Source organism: Salmo salar, chromosome ssa21 (assembly GCF_905237065.1).
Source record: "Salmo salar chromosome ssa21, Ssal_v3.1, whole genome shotgun sequence".
NCBI classification, from domain to species: domain Eukaryota; kingdom Metazoa; phylum Chordata; class Actinopteri; order Salmoniformes; family Salmonidae; genus Salmo; species Salmo salar.
In genome coordinates, this window is record NC_059462.1 from 30,270,846 (window position 1) to 30,288,379 (window position 17,534).

Genomic DNA, 17,534 nt, shown 5'->3' on the forward strand with positions numbered 1-17,534 from the left:
ACAGACGCTGGGAGATGAGAAGCACGTACAGGGAGTGAATATTTAATGAATAACGGACATGGAACAAAACAAAGACAGAGTATGGACAAGGGGAACACAACGACATTAATGCATCCACCAGGGAAGAAACTGAGGAAGTGATAGAATTTAGGAAGGCAATCAATAAAGTAGCATGCGCGTAACGATGGTGACAGGTGTGCGTAATGATGGGCCACCCTCGAGCGCCAGAGAGGGGGAGCGAGAGCAGGCGCCCCTCTAGGGGCGTCACCAGGCGTCCCATCTGGGCAACCCTGACGAGCCGGCTGAGGCATGGGAGCCTGACAACCCGGCTGAGGCGTGGAAGCCTGATGAGCCGGCAGAGGCGTGATGTGAGGTGGGAGACTGATGAGCCGGCTGAGGCGTGGTAGCCTGACGAGCTGGCTGAGGAATGACGTGGGATGGGAGCCTGATGAGCCGGCTGAGGTGTAGGAGCCAGACGAGCCAGCTGAGGCATGACATGGGATGGGAGCCTGCCGAGCTAGCCGAGGCAAGAAAACCTCTCGAGCCAGTTAAGGCATGGAAGCCCGACGAGCCAGCTGAGGCACCCCCGGTTCCTTCGGCAGCGGCACCCGGACCCGACGTCACCAACCCCAACAAAAAAACATAAAAAATACTCCCTGATGCTTCCAATATTGGTGTCTGCATTCTGTGAGGACAGACACTGGGAGACAAGAAGAAAGTATAGGAAGTGAATATTTAATAAATAACGGACATGAAACAAAACAAGGACAGCGTCTGGACAAGGGGAACACAATGACATTAATTATTTTCTAAATGTTTTATTTAACTTGGCAAGTCAGTTAAGAACAAACTCCTATTACAATGACGGCCTACCAAAAGGCAAAAGGCCTCCTGCAGACCTTAGGACAAAATACACATCACAACAAGAGAGACAACACAACACTACATAAAGAGAGACCTAAGACAACAACATAGCAAGGCAGCAACACATGACAACACAGCATGGTAGCAACACAACATGGTAGCAGCACAAAATATGGTACAAACATTATTGGACACAGACAACAGCACAAAGGGCAATAACGTAGAGACAACTATATATCACACAAAGCAGCCACATTAATGCAGCCACCGGGGAAGAAACTGAGGAAGTGACAGATATAGGGGAGGCAATGAATAAAGTAATGTAGTCCAGGTGAGTCCCATGAAGCACTGATACGCATAACAATGGTGACAGGTGTGCATAATGATGGGCCGCCTGGCGCCCTTGAGCACCAGAGAGGAGGACCGGGAGCAGCCGTAACAGCAAACTACATCTCACCCATGGTCTTTCCAGAACAGGGTATTGAGCTGAGGACCAGAGTCTATGCCAGCAATCTGACCTCCCAGTAGGCCTACAATGTGCTCCCTATATTTTCGAACTACATGCTCCAGATTATTCAACCTGTTTGTCCCCTGCTCCCAGGACCAGATGATCACCACGCATGAGAATGGAGAGAGCCATCCTCCCCGGACCAGATGACCACCATGCATGAGAATGGAGAGAGCCATCCTCCCAGGATCAGATGACCACTACGCATGAGAATGGAGAGAGCCATCCTCCCCGGACCAGATGACCACCATGCATGAGAACGGAGAGAGCCATCCTCCCCGGACCAGATGACCACCATGCATGAGAATGGAGAGAGCCATCCTCCCAGGACCAGATGACCACCATGCATGAGAATGGAGAGAGCCATCCTCCCAGAACCAGATGACCACCATGCATGAGAATGGAAAGAGCCATCCTCCCCAGACCAGATGACCACCATGCAGGAGGATGGAGAGAGCCATCCTCCCAGGACTAGATGACCACCATGCATGAGAATGGAGAGAGCCATCCTCCCAGGACTAGATGACCACCATGCATGAGAATGGAGAGAGCCATCCTCCCCGGACCAGATGACCACCATGCATGAGAATGGAGAGAGCCATCCTCCCAGGACCAGATGACCAGCATGCATGAGAATGGAGAGAGTCACACAGGTCAGGGAGAGTTTGAGAGGCTGGTTATAGGTACCCCCTAGACTCTCAGGCTCCAGTCGTGGGGGATGAGGAATGGGGTGTGCGGCTCAGGGTTATAAGGTGCTGTTAACAGTCACTGGCAGGGAACAGCCACCCTTAAATATGAGCAGCATATTTACAAAAGAAGGAATTGTGCAGAGGACAGAGTGCTGAGGGTGTCCATATGGATGGCATGACAGAGTAGGGCCAGCCCACTGCAACAAGTCAGGTGCAGGTGGGGGATCCCCCACAGAGACGGGCCAGGAGGGCCGCTGTGTCCAGCGCCGGGAAAGAAAAGCAGGCCCAGCGGTGGCGGCTCCCCAACTGAGGCAGGCAAGTCCCCCAGTGCTGGAACCAGAAGAGAGACTAGGGAAAGCCTCGGAGCAGGCCCCAACGGTAGACCGAAGGTCAGGGCCAGATCAGGAGGCAGATGGTGGATCAGCTCGGACCCCATGAGCAGGAATAGGGAGTGCCCCTGGGACAGGACATTGGGGGACGAAGTCTGGGCGAAGGTGGTGCACGCTTGGGCATGGGCATCCTGGACACCCGAACGAGACCCAGGGCTGTGGTTGGGTCAGGTGAAGCTGTACTGTCAGTAACTGGTGACAATGGTGTGGCTAGGTCCCTCCATGGGCCAAAGTCAGGGATGAACCGGTCATCGGAGGTAGCGACAGACAGGTCTGGTGCTGCTGGAGGGTCCCCTAGTGCAGGGACAAGCAGAGAGTCAGAGGCAGAGAAGGCTGCTGGCGACAGCTCGTCGGGTAACTTTGGTTGGTGATGATCTGGAGGTGTTGAGGAAAAGGGTCCAGTCAGCAACATAGGCTCACTAACGTGTGGCGATGCTGCTGGAATCGCATAGGCCGCCCGAGCTGGGGATCGGGAATGACATCTGGTGTGGGCATCCGAAGCAGGCAACTCCTGATGACCAGCAGGGGCCGAGGACATGACGTGTCCCTGCCCGGTCTCAGTCACAGCCGTGCCCAACAACAGTTTCGGGGCTGGAGAGGCAATATGTTCACACCCGATGGTCACAATCACACCTGGCAATGGTGCCAGGGCTGAAAAGACAACTTCTTGATGCTGTCCTCCATATGACTGTCCCATGTTCTCCACTGCAACCTGTTGGAGAGGGCTCTCCTCACCTGGTCTTCTGTTGCACAATTCAAAGAAGACTCTGTATATTCTGCTCAATACGGGAAAAACAGGCTTCCTGTACTCCATATGACGTATGCAGCGATGTCCACGGCGCTGCAACTCCCTGGTACTTCAACGTAGAAGAATAATCCACATGGTGGGTTGTTGGGGATGCGCCCCATCTGATGCTGAGTAGTATACCACAGTAGGAAGGGAGAGGCGATAGGATCCATGCTGCACCGTCGGCAGGCGTGGGGCTCCCATAGGCTCCAGAGAGGGGGTATAATCCACATGGTAGTAGTTCACTGGATACTCCGAAGCCATACTCCACTGGACTGCAGCTGGGCAGCGTGGAAAGTACCCTGTGTGGTCTCTGTTGGCCGCCATGCTGTAGTGGTGTCAGCAAAGTCACAAATCAGGTGAGACAAAAGACCATGAAAGAGAGGGACAAAAAATAGCTGTGAAATGGTTGTTTCTGCTGAATTTTTAAGGAATTTTTACATACAAAAATGTCCTGATAATTTGGTCCATATACCCCAATCACAACTGAAACACCAATATTTTTCTATACTACTTTAAACTGTGTTCTTAAAGGACAAATTAGCTAGCAACAGCAAGCTAGCTAAATAGGACAAATTAGCTAGCAAGTGCACGCTAACTAGCTAAATTGCCATACATGTTTAATGCTTTTCGACCTGTCCCCAAATTAATGTCATTGGTTCAGAGTTTGTTTTGATATTTTAACCTGCGTGTCGTGATCGCGTTTGGTGTAGGGGGACAAAATACATTTATGCACGATAGCGCATGATGGCGCACACGCACAGCCGGTTTGGGTTCCGTGTTACTTGGTTACACAATTGAATTGCTTTATTGATAAAAAAAATATTCAGTGACAGTCACAATATAACTCCCCAATATAGATCAAACAATAGACTTCAAAATAAACCAATCGTTATGGCGTCATGCTCAAGCAACAGACTACAAAATTACATAGAAACAACTCGTTGTCAATCACCATCAAGTAAAAAACATACACATTCAATAATAGTCAATAACCGGTCCCAACCTTATACAAAGGTGGGCATATAGTGATACAGAGAGGGGTTAGATCTTCAGTCTCAATTCATTTAAATGCACCAAATACCTGTTTACGCCTATACACAGAATACCCCATAATGTCAAAGTGGAATTATGTTTTTTTACAAAAAATATGAATATGAAAAGCTGAAATGTCTTGAGTCAAGAAGTACTCAACCCCTTTGTTATGGCAAGCCTAAATAAGTTCAGGAGTAAAATGTTACTTAAAAGTCACATAATAAGTTGCATGGACGGTCTGCAATAATAGTGTTGATGTTGAATCCCTGTAAATAAACATCCCCCACCAGGGAGGCCTAGAAGCTATGGCACACTATCTTAGTCAACTGGTACACTCCCTAGCACTAACTGTATTGTTGGACTTGCTGAGATTGTTCTGACTACGAACTTTTTCTTGTTTGAAAATTACATTTTCATTCAACTAAAGGGAACAGCTATTGGTAGTAAAATGGCACCAAATTATGCCAATCTGTATGTGGGTTTGTTTGAGAAGAATGTGGCTTTCAGCCCTAACAATCCATTCTTGCACCATATCAAGCCCTGGAAACACTTCATTGATGACATATTCCTTCTGTTGCAGTGCACAGCAGAGGACATTAAACATCTGAAATTCAACCGCACCTTTGATGTGCAGGTTTTCTGGACATTTTGATAAACAGGGAGGGGTCTTTAGCATGGACCTATACAGGAAGCCAACGGACAGGAATTCCATGTTACGCTGAGACAGTTTCCACCCTACACCCCTGAGAAAAAGCCTCCCTATCAGCCAATACAGTTGCGTACACAATATCTGTAGTACATAGAGTGACTATGACAAACAAGCCGACTGTCTGGATGAGCGTTTCAGACAGTGGGGTTACCCAGAGGACTGTCTGGATGAGCGTTTCAGACAGTGGGGTTACCCAGAGGACTGTCTGGATGAGCGTTTCAGACAGCGGGGTTACCCAGAGGACTGTCTGGATGAGCGTTTCAGACAGCGGGGTTACCCAGAGGACTGTCTGGATGAGCGTTTCAGACAGCGGGGTTACCCAGAGGACTGTCTGGATGAGCGTTTCAGACAGCGGGGTTACCCAGAGGACTGTCTGGATGAGCGTTTCAGACAGCGGGGTTACCCAGAGGACTGTCTGGATGAGCGTTTCAGACAGCGGGGTTACCCAGAGGACTGTCTGGATGAGCGTTTCAGACAGTGGGGTTACCCAGAGGAATGGCTGCATCATGACGCAAGGGACCGTTACAAAAATGTGACCCAGGATGACAGCTTGACGCCCCAACCACCCAGCCCCCCTGACAAATGAGTTCAATGCTTCCTTCAATACTCCCCACTTGGTAAACAGTTCGACCACATCATTAAAAGGCACTGATCCACAACTGGAAAATACGTTTAAAGAACCCCCGTGGGTAATCTTCAGACGTGCCCCCAACATCAGTCAAATAGTGGTGAGGCCTGATCTTCCACCGGTGCCACGTACTGTAGCACCTTCCTAGACAATGATTACAGATGTGGCCGATGTACCCATTGCAACGTTACCAACAAATGCACAATGTTCAATACTCTATCAGGGGCAAGGCCATTAAGATTAAGGGCATCATTACGTGTTCCACAAAAAACGTGGTATACCTGATGAAGTGTATTTGTGGTCTATGCTATGTAGGAAAAATGAAACGAGCTCTGAAAACAAGGATAGCAGAACACACGAGTAATATCAGGACCTTTGACCAGAAAAACCCCTGTGGCTGTGCATTTCATGGAGGCTCGTCACATCAGCTCTCTGAGCTAGCTTACATCGGTATCGAACACGTTAAGACTCCTAAGAGGGAGGAGGGGTGGAGATACTGATAATCTATTACTGAGAAGAGAATATTCACCATTTGTCTGCCATGTCTCCAAAAGGTCTGAACCAAGAGGTTGATATCAGACCATTTCTTACATGACTGTGTTAAGTTGATTTGTCATGCCATCCAGGTCTCCACTTTGTAATAACGTATGTATATGTTTGGATTTTCTGTAACTACTACATGTGCCCATCTCATTGATATCAAATTATTAGAGGTACACAACACAGGAGGCTGGTAGCACCTTAATTGAGGAGGACGGGCAAGTGGTAATGGCTGGAGTGGAATAGGTGGAAAGGTATCAACAACATCAAATGGATGGTTTTCATGTGTTTGATGCCCTGTCATTTGCTCCGTTCCAGCCATTATTATGAGCCGTCATCCCCTCAGCAACCTCCACTGGTACACAAGTTATTTTTGAAATAGGTCACCGTAATTATATCTACGGCCAACGCGAATCCTGCGCATAATGGTCATATGGGCAGGTATTCCATCATTTTTTTGTTTGTTACTGTTGCCTAGGTTTTTTTTACTGGGACAGATTTGTATGTATATAATCCTTTAGGACCATACGTACCTCTGTGATTTAACAGTGTGCAGGCCTTCCATGAACAGTGTGTGTTTAACATGATTTTTGAATGACTACCTCATCTCTGTACCCCACACATACAATTATCTTCAAGGTCCCTCAGTCGAGCAGTGAATTTCAAACCCACATTCAACCACGAAGACCAGGGAGGTTTTCCAATGCGTCGCAAAGAAGGGCTCCTATTGGCAGATCATTTTTTTATTTAACCTTTATTTAACTAGGCAAGTCAGTCAAGAACAAATTCTTATTTACAATGACGGCCTACCCCGGCCAAACCCGGACAATGCTGGGCCAATTGTGCGGCTCCCTATGGGACTCCCAATCACGGCCGGATGTGATACAGCCTGGATAGATTGGTAATAAAAAAAACAGACATTAATTATCCCTTTGAGCATGGTGAAGTTATTAATTACACTTTAGATGGTTTATCAATACACACAGTCACTACAAAGATACAGGCCTCCTTCTAAACTCAGTTGCTGAAGAGGAAGTAAACCACTCAGGGATTTCACCATGATGCCAATGGTGACTTTAAAACAGTTACAGAGTTTAATGGCTGTGACATACATATATATAGGAGAAAACTGAGGATGGATCAACAACATTGAAGTTACTTCACAATACTAACATATATGACAGAGTGAAAAGAAGGAAGCCTGAACAGAATAAAAAATATTCCAAAACATGCATCCTGTTTGCAACATGGCACTAAAGTAATACTGAAAAAAATGTGGCTAATTACACAACAACATAGGTATACATTTATGAAATGGTCATTAACTTTTACTTGTTTTAAACTTTCAAAACATTTATACATTGGGGTGCTCGTGAATATAGCTACCCAAAGCTCATCACCATCACAGAATCATCCCAAAGTACGATTTTAACCATCCCAAACTGAAAATGAACCGTCCCAAATTAAAATACTTTTTTTATTTTTAGATTTTGACATGCCAACCTGGTTCTACTCTAGTTCCTAGGTCATTCACAGTGATTTAAAAGGATAATAAGAGTACTACTGAAATAGATAAATGGGGCTGTCAACTGAGCCAGAAATTCATATGAAAAAATGTGCCTCTAAAAAGGCCAACATTGGAATAATATTGAAAAAAGGTAACTGACAAAATGAAGGAAACACTTGAGTAAATGAGGGATACAAAGTATATTGAAAGCAGGTACTTCCACACAGGTGTGGTTCCTGAGTTAATTAAGCAATTAACATCCCATAATGCTTAGGATGATGGAGGATATAAAAATGCCTAGTTGCCCATGTTTTAGGCTACCAAGGCCGGAAGAAAATATCTCAGGGGTCTCAAAGGAGCATAGGGAATGTAAAGGGTGTGTGTGTGTGTGTGTGTGTGTGTGTGTGTGTGTGTGTGTGTTTGTCAGTCAGTCACCAGATCTCAACCCAATTGAACACTTATGGGAGATTCTGGAGTGGCACCTAAGACATCTCAAAGTGTAGCCTAGGTGATATGTCCACACCGATGCTTGTATTTTATCCCCTTTATTTCCCCAATTTCGATCCGGAAGCCAGCAGCACCAATGTGTCAGAGAAAACACTTTTCAACTGAAAACCGAGGTCAGCCTGCAGGTGTCGGCCCGTCACAAGGATTCGCTAGAGCTAGTAAAGCCCTCCCGGCCAAACCCTCCTCTTCCCTAACACGGACAACGCTGGGCTCCGCCCTATGGGACTCCCGATCACGGTCGAATGTGATATAGCCCGGGATCGAACGAAGGTCTGTAGTGACGCCTCTAGCACTGCGATGCTAGAGGCCGCTGTGCCACTCGGGAGGCCATAGCCAAACTTCTAAATACATAAATATAGGCAAAACGCTAGTCATGAAGGACAAATACAGTATATTGTAGGATAATTAATATTAACCTCTAATGCTTGATTCTGTTCACGTACTCGAGGCACAAGAGCACAGAGAAAGGCCAGCCAGTGCCTGTTGCGCACAGCACAAACCACACACCTTGCAATCTGAGCAAAGGCAGTAAGCATTTTGAAACTATTTAACCATAAACAGATCTTAATTGATTAAAGAACCCAGAGATTTTATGTCATTTTATGAGACATGTCTTAGGCCTACCTTGTTTTGAAGTAGCCTAGCCTGGACAAAATCAGATCATAGTTGAGGGAATTATTTTATAAACATACCTTATGCCATTGAACCAGCATTTTCTCATGTTCTATCGGTTTTCAAATCAACCTTCTTTCATTGTCCAGCAGCCACAGACTCAGTCCTAGTCATATGAACAACCCATGCTAGTTGTTGCATCTTTGAATTGAACCTCTTTCTAAATTTCTAATGGATATTTTCATCTCTGTCACATGAAACCGCTTGCATGTGTGGTGCGCTTTTTAGAGCATTGTGTTCCCTCAAATTGCATTTTGGAACATATACGTGTAGCCTATCATAATACCAATAAAACCTAGCGGTCAAACAAGGAAATGTTTCCAATCATAAATTTTTCCCTTAGGGGATTTTAGAAAAACTTAAAATAAGGGCTGAGTTTCGTGTAACTTACCCTTGCGTGACGTTTTGATAACCGTGTAAATCTCTCTAGGAAAAAGTGACTTTTAGGACAAGGTGTGTGGTCCAAGTCTGGGTTTAAGAGTCTTTTCCAGGCTTAAAAGAATAAACATTCATGCTGTCAATCCAGCATGACTTCTGCTGCGTTCAAAACAACTGGAAACTCGGAACTGGGAAATCTCAGACTTCAGTGAGTTCAAGACTTTGCTCTACTTTTTTCATTCAACTTTTTCACCCCGGACGCTTTATCTGGACATGGCTCTACACAACCTCCACCAGCCGAAGCTAAGTAGTAACATTAACATTATGCCTTCTAATTGCAGTCGCTATACTCATAATATACAGGAGAGCGATCGCCTTATGGTGAGGATAGCTGTGCTGCAAGCCCAGCTTCAGACTCAATCGTTAGGCAAGGGTCATTTAAGTGTAGGAAAGGATGAAACAGCGTCTGTGCCACCAATAAGTACAGATAGTAGTATAAATCCCCTCACACAGTCCCCGCAGCCGGACAATTTTCTCATGGCTTCTGGAAGGCAATGCTGTAGGAATGCTCAACCGGTGTCGCTCATTCAGCTGACAGAAACTTTCAACCGGTTTTCCCCATTAAGCAACGAGTCGGAGTCAGAGGCCAAGCCTTCTCTGGTCTCTCCTCCACCTGTTACGGGGTCTGAGACGCCAAAGCCTCCCACCATTAGCTCTGACAAATTGAAAACCCTAGTCATTGGCGACTCCATTACCCGCAGTATTAGACTTAAAAGTAATCATCCAGCGATCATACACTGTTTACCAGGGGGCAGGGCTACCGATGTTAAGGCTAATCTGAAGGTGGTGCTGGCTAAGGCTAAAACTGGTGAGTGTAGAGAGTATAGGGATATTGTTATCCACGTCGGCACCAACGATATTAGGATGAACCAGTCAGAGGTCACCAAGCTCAACATAGCTTCAGCGTGTAAATCAGAAAGAAAGTTGTGTCGGCATCGAGTAATTGTCTCTGGCCCCCTCCCAGTTAAGGGGAGTGATGAGCTCTACAGTCTCACAACTCAATTGCTGGTTGAAAACTGTTTTCTGCCCCTCCCAAAAGACTGGGACTCACCCACAAACAGGACCAAGCCTGGCCTGCTGAGGAGAGACGGACTCCATCCTAGCTGGAGGGGTGCTCTCATCTTATCTATTAACATAGACAGGGCTCTAAGATAGGGTGCAGGCCAGGCAGCAGGCTATTAGCCAGCCTGCCAGCTTAGTGGAGTCTGGCACTAGCACAGTCAGTGTAGTCAGCTCAGCTATCCCCATTGAGACCGTGTCTGTGCCTCGATCTAGGTTGGGCAAAACTAAACATGGTGGTGTTCGCCTTAGCAATCTCACTAGAATAAAGACCTCCTCCATTCCTGTCATTATTGAAAGAGATTGTGATATCTCACATCTCAAAATATGGCAACTTAATGTTAGATCCCTCACTTCCAAGGCAGTTATAGTCAATTAACTAATCACTGATCATAATCTTGATGTGATTGGCCTGACTGAAACATGGCTCAAGCCTGATGAATTTTCTGTGTTAAATGAGGCCTCTCCTCCTGGTTACACTAGTGACCATATCCTTCGCGCAGCCCGCAAAGGTGGAGGTGTTGCTAACATTTACGATAGCAAATTTCAATTTACCCCCCAAAACATTACTGCATTTTCGTCTTTTGAGCTTCTAGTTATGAAATCTATGCAGCCTACTCAATCACTTTTATAGCTACTGTTTACAGGCCTTCTGGGCCGTATACAGCGTTCCTCACTGAGTTCCCTGAATTCCTATCGGACCATGTAGTCATGGCAGATAATATTCCAATATTCACATGGAAAAGTCCACAGACCCACTCCAAAAGGCTTTCGGAGCCATCATCAACTCAATGGGTTATGTCCAACATGTCTCTGGACCTACTCACTGCCACAATCATACTCTGGACCTAGTTTTGTCCCGTGGAATAAATATTGTTGATCTTAATGTTTTTCCTCATAATCCTGGGCTATCAGACCATCATTTTATTACGTTTGCAATCGCAACAAATAATCTGCTCAGACCCCAACCAAGGATCATCAAAAGCCGTGCTATAAATTCTGTCAACCCAAAGATTTCTAGATGCCCTTCTAGACTCCCTCCACCTACCCAAGGACATCAGAGTACAAAAATCGGTTAACAACCTAACTGAGGAACTAAATTTAACCTAAATGTAACCCTACCTTTTCTGGTATACAGAAAATACCTGAGCCCTGAAGCAAGCTTCCAGAAAATTAGAACTGAAATGGCGCTACACCCTACTGGAAGTCTTCTGATTAGCTTGGAACGGCAGTATCGAAGAGCCCTCACTTCTCCACGATCATTCTATTTTTCCAACTTAATTGAGGAGAATAAGAACAATCCAAAATGTATTTTTGATACTGTCGCAAAGCTATCTAAAGAGCAGCGTTCCCCAAGAGAGGATGGCTTTCACTTTAGCAGTGATAAATTCATGAAATTTCGGGGTGGCAGGTAGCCTAGTGGTTTGTGCATTGGGCCAGTAACTGAAAGGTTGGTGGATCAAATCCTTGATCTGACATGGTAAAAATATGTCATTTTACTCCTGAACAAGGCAGTTAACCCACTGTTCCCTGTCATTGTAAATAAGAATTTGTTCTTATTTAGAACAATTTGTTCTTATTAACTGAATTGCCTAGTTAAATAAAAAAGTTATTTGACAAAATGATAATTGGAAAGCAAATTATGGACCTCAGTTGTCCTGAGTCTGCACATCACTACCAGGATCAAGGGAAACACTCAATGTTTTTAATCCTATATATCTTGACACATTGATGAAAATAGTCATGGCCTCTAAACCTTCAAGCTGCATACTGGACCCTATTCCAACTAAACTACTGAAAGAGCTGCTTCCTGTGCTTGGCCCTTCTATGTTGAACATAATAAACGCCTCCCTATCCACCGGATGTGTACCAAACTCACTAAAAGTGGCAGTAATAAAGCCTCTCTTGAAAAAGCCAAACCTTGACCCAGAAAATATAAAAAACTATCTGCCTATACTAAATCTCCCATTCCTCTCAACAACAAAAAATAAGCTGTTGCGCAGCAACTCACTGCCTTTCTGAAAACAAACAATGTATACAAAACGCTTCAGTCTGATTTTAGACCCCATCATCGCACTGAGACTGCACTCGTGTAGGTGGTAAATGACCTTTTAATGACGTCAGACCAAAGCTCTGCATCTGTCCTCGTGCTCCTAGACCTTTTGATACCATTGATCACCACATTCTTTTGGAGAGATTGGAAACCCAAATTGGTCTACACGGACAAGTTCTGGTTTAGATCTTATCTGTCAGAAAGATATCAGTTTGTCTCTGTGGATGGTTTGTCCTGTGACAAATCAACTGTAAATGTCGGTGTTCCTCAAGGTTCCATTTTTGGACCACTATTGTTTTCACTATATATATATTACCTCTTGGTGATGTCATTCGGAAACATAATGTTAACTTTCACTGCTGTTCGGACGATACACAGCTGTACATTTCGATAAAACATGGTGAAGCCCCAAAATCGCCCTCCCTGGAAGCCTGTGTTTCAGACATAAGGAAGTGGATGACGGCACATTTTTTACTTTTAAACTCGGACAAAACAGATATGTTAGTTCTCGGTCCCAAGAAACAAAGAGATCTTCTGTTGGATCTGACAATTAATCTTGATGGTTGTACAGTTGTCTCAAATACTCTGAAAAACAAGCTCTGACTGGGAAAATACGTTTTGAACGGTCATCTAACTCGGAATTACAAATCGGGAACTAGAACTATTTCTAGAGCTCCTACCTGAAGATCACTGACACAACAACGTGAGTCCAAAAGTATATTGTATGCTGCTGCATAAATTATGTAATATGCCAGGGAGATATGTATACTGTAGTTAAGAAAGTAATACTTATTGTATGTCGTGTAGTAAGCTGTTAGTAGTCCAAATATGTGCCTCACCCAAATCATTTGGTCCCTTCCCCTCATAATTTAACCTACTGTTCTGACTTGGTGGTGCACATGTAGCCTATAGCCTGTTTTTAGAGAAATGTAATCATTAAATATTGTAAGAGCTTACATTGTCTGCTTATATGCCCCCTTGATTTATCCTATGGTTCTGACATGGTGTACAGGGAGAATACTGTAAGAGCGGTCCATGTTCTGAATTCTGTCACTGTACATTTCAAAATTGCTGAACAAATAGTTATATTGACTACGTCCCTCCTAGCTCGCTCATTAATGTTTTAATCTAAATTACGGATTGCCTCTTATCTGCTCGTCGTCCCCTTATGCCATAATTTGTACATCTCAATTGTCAGTAGAAACCACATTTGTTTAAGCAAGCCATTCATATCAGCTTTGTTTTTTTTGAAGGCAGTAAATTACGCTGAATGAACTGTTTCGCTGCCAGACAAGGCTCCGCTGATAGCCAGGTGTAGCAGTGGTAAGGATCCACTTCATGGTGCTGAAAAGAAAGCTTTGCTGTTGGGACAGCTTTATGTAGGCCCTAAAAGTTTGGGGCCCCATTTGTTACCGTTATAGTGTAATTAATGTATTGTTTAGTATTGTGTAGTGGCTTTGCTGGCATGCCTCCCCTCCAAAAATGTTTTGTTTGCCCCACCAAGATTTACATGCTAAAATTGCAACTGCACATTGCTATGTGTGTGGAAAACATTTCATCACAGGTAAGACATTTAACTTGTTTAGTATAGACAAGTCCATTTGTAACTCCACTCACTACTAGCTGTATAGTCCATTTCTTTGTGTTGTTGGTCTTGGCTATCCTAATGATTCGGTCGTTAACTAGCTAGCACTCACTCGCGTGGTTGCTAGCACCATCATGAAAAGGGGCATGAGGGAAGCCCAACAATATTACATTTTTATAAGTAATGAAAACGCTCTGGAGAAGGCAATGTTGAAAATGAATCTTTAGACATCTTGTACTTTTCCTAAATATAGTTTTGTAATTGACTAAAATAAGCAGATAACGAGCAGGTAAAGTTTTTGCTGGGAGCCAATGGAGTAACCTAAATAACATAGCAGACACTTCAAAACATACTAACGTTTGATGTATTTTTTCACTATCTGTTTTGCCATATATCAATGTGTTATTTCATGTGTTTCTATGGGCTAATAGCAATAAGTCCAAATTCAATGATTCATAAAAGATTAATTAAAAAAATGTATACTTACAGGGTTCCTAAAATTCGAAATCAAATAGCTAAATGAGCCATGGTATGACCATCTGAAAACGTTTGTTTTCCAAGATAGTCTCAATATCCCACTTCTAACACCAGTATATCACAGTCTGATCAGCAAATTACATTACATGACCACAGACACAAATAACATGAGTTTCAACGAAGATATATAATATACATGACCCTATCTGCTGTTTGGAGACATAACATCTCCTATTATAAACCAAGAACATTTACCCTTTACCCTTTCAGTCTGCCTGTCTGGCAGGTTTACCTTCTTCCTGGTACAATAAAGTCCTCAAAGAAATTTCTGCTTGAGTCCCCAGAGGGATGCCTCCTGGCTCTGTGCCCCTAAGGCTGGTCTATATGTCAGAGGAGGAAGCTGTCTGCCTGGACATTGGGTGCAGTATATCTCCAGTCCCGCTGGGGCAGAAGCCCCCTGTCTCTTCGCTGCTCAGGGGAGCTGGGGCTGACAGGTCAACCCCCCCACCCCACCCCACCCCTGCCAAAGGCCCTTTAAGTAACTTTTAAATAGCTGATATTTCTTCCTTGCTTCCAACAGGAGGAAAGCATAAAAAAGAACAGAGAAGAAAAATCACAGGGTTTAAAAAAAAATAACATCTGCATTGGACATTGTTGAATGGCACTTACGGTACCCACACACTTGATTTACTTTGGGCAACATAATGTCTTCATAGAGAACAGTCACACTAGCAGCACACACACAGAGCAGATGGAGTCTGTTATGCATGGGTTTCATTTTTAACCTAATCACAACTTGCTTCGCTGGCGAGTGGGTGAGTTCTGAATTGAACCGTTTCAGAATCGTGAGGGATTTGATACACTGCAGTTTGGAGTGCAGTGATGGGTGGCCAGGGAACCATGGAAGAGGTGGGGTGTAGGAGTGGGGGCTCCCTAGTTGAAAACACATTTTTGATTGCTCTCATGTGCCTAGGCATTATGTACTGCTCTCATTAATTCTGTGAGGGCTTTTTCTTTTAGGAGAGTTTAGTCCAAACAGGCGTCCTTCCAGTCCTGTGTATTTATGTTGGGCTACAGACAGACGTCCACTGACCCCAGGCTGCCACTGTTTACAGATCCTGTGTGTGATGGCCTCCTTGCGCTAATATGTTAACAACGAGCAGCCTTGAAGAACGGCAGCCCCCGGCCCCTGGGCATGCTAAAGATATTACATTAGTTTACGACTAAACAGCGGGAGAGAGAGTGGAGGACAGGCGAGAGCAGAATATCCCGGCCAGCGGATGCACCATGGGGCGGAGGACGTGTTTGGATGATCAGGGTCACTTTACTGATCCTGTTACTGAGCCAACCTCCCCAAACTGTCTGTCAAATGATAGTAGGTTCCACTATTGGGCTAACTATGGCATTGTGTCCTTAAGAAACACAAGGGGGTTTAAATGGCTTTGGTACTGAAAAAATTGATTCCAATACTTAACAACCCATGATCTTCACCTTCTCTTCTAACTCCATCAAACAGACAAATGTTCAGTTGGCATCTAAGATTCTACAGTATATCATCAAAACTACTGAACCATGAACCCAAAACCTAGCAGTGATTCTTTAGTTGATATAAAGCCTATTTTGTTGATCGGCCTGTGAGCACTGGGCAACGCAGCACAGGCTGAAAAGCGTATATACAGACGTACAGTTTCAGCTCCATAAATCTGCTCCCCCCTGCAGAGAGAGATGAAACTGTCTCCTATAGGGCTGGTATGGACAGGGAAGAGACCGATCATATATCACATCATCGCTGTGCTCACAGCAGCACAGGTTAGAGATATACACCCGGCCCCCTCCGGCACGGGCCGGCATGGCAAAAACACTGCAGAAACCACAGCTCAGGCCTAAAGTCTGGTCTGTCAGAAGTCCAAGCTGTCTATGAGCTTAACAAGAAGATACAGCCATAAACATAACCTTCCCAGACAGAGGAAGGTTTGGAACGAGGATGTGCTGTGCATATGGAATGCAATGGATTCAATGTAATGTAATGCTCTATGAATTTTGCACAAATAGGTAAGAGTGAGTGTATGGGTGTGGAGTATTGGTATGAGTGCTAGGTCTGGACCAGACAGGTTGTGGGTTCATAAAGAGCACCAGATAGAGAAGTGGACGTTGAATCTGAGGCAGTGGCATCATTAGGGCTTCCGGGGCTGCAGCCCCAAATATTTTCTGTCCAGCCCCGAACCTTTTGATGGTTGAAGAATTACAGTCTGTATGTGTGATACGAGTTCCCATAACGACGCTTCACTGACACACTAGGCATTATGACATAGAGAAGAACTGAGCACAGCTTTGTGACTGTCATGGTTTCACTATTACTTTACTGAAAACTGTGTGTCTCTAGCCAAAACCATTCAAAAGATCAATTATACCGGAGCTATGTTGAGTTTTTCTTTCACAAATGTTCTAAATAAACCATATCTAGGGCCATTTTAAAACTACAGATGTAGGATCTTAATTTGAATCAGTTTGCTACAGCATGAAAACCATCCTGCAGCAACATGAAATGTGAATTATTTGTGTGGATTATAAATAATGGACATTTTTGTAGGGGTTGCTACATGTTTTCTAATGTAGCAACTCCTGCAAGTTCTCCTGTAATAGGGTGATCAAATTAAGATCCTACATCTGTAGGGTACTCACAGAGCACTGATTTGTTCAATAACAACTTTGTTCAGTCATGTTACCTTATTAGCTAACAACCTGTTAACTGGACAGGCAGACATTTGGTTTAAGACTGCACATGGAGAAAGAGATTGTGAACCCAAAAGTATACTTTTTATCCTAGTGGGGGGAGTGGGAAAAAAATGGGTGGGTGGGTGTAGTCCTAGATAGATTTAGGATATGCTATGTTGTCTTCAGGATATTTTCTGTACATTTCTTTCATTCACATTAGCTGATGTAAGTCAGTGGAACAATTCATATTCCTTATGATGGGCTATCATATTATAGGATTAGAATTGTGCTTGTCAGCAAGAACAGTACTGTTATTCCTCATACTTTTATTATTCCACTTCTTCACAATTTTGTTAGTGTAACTACTTATTT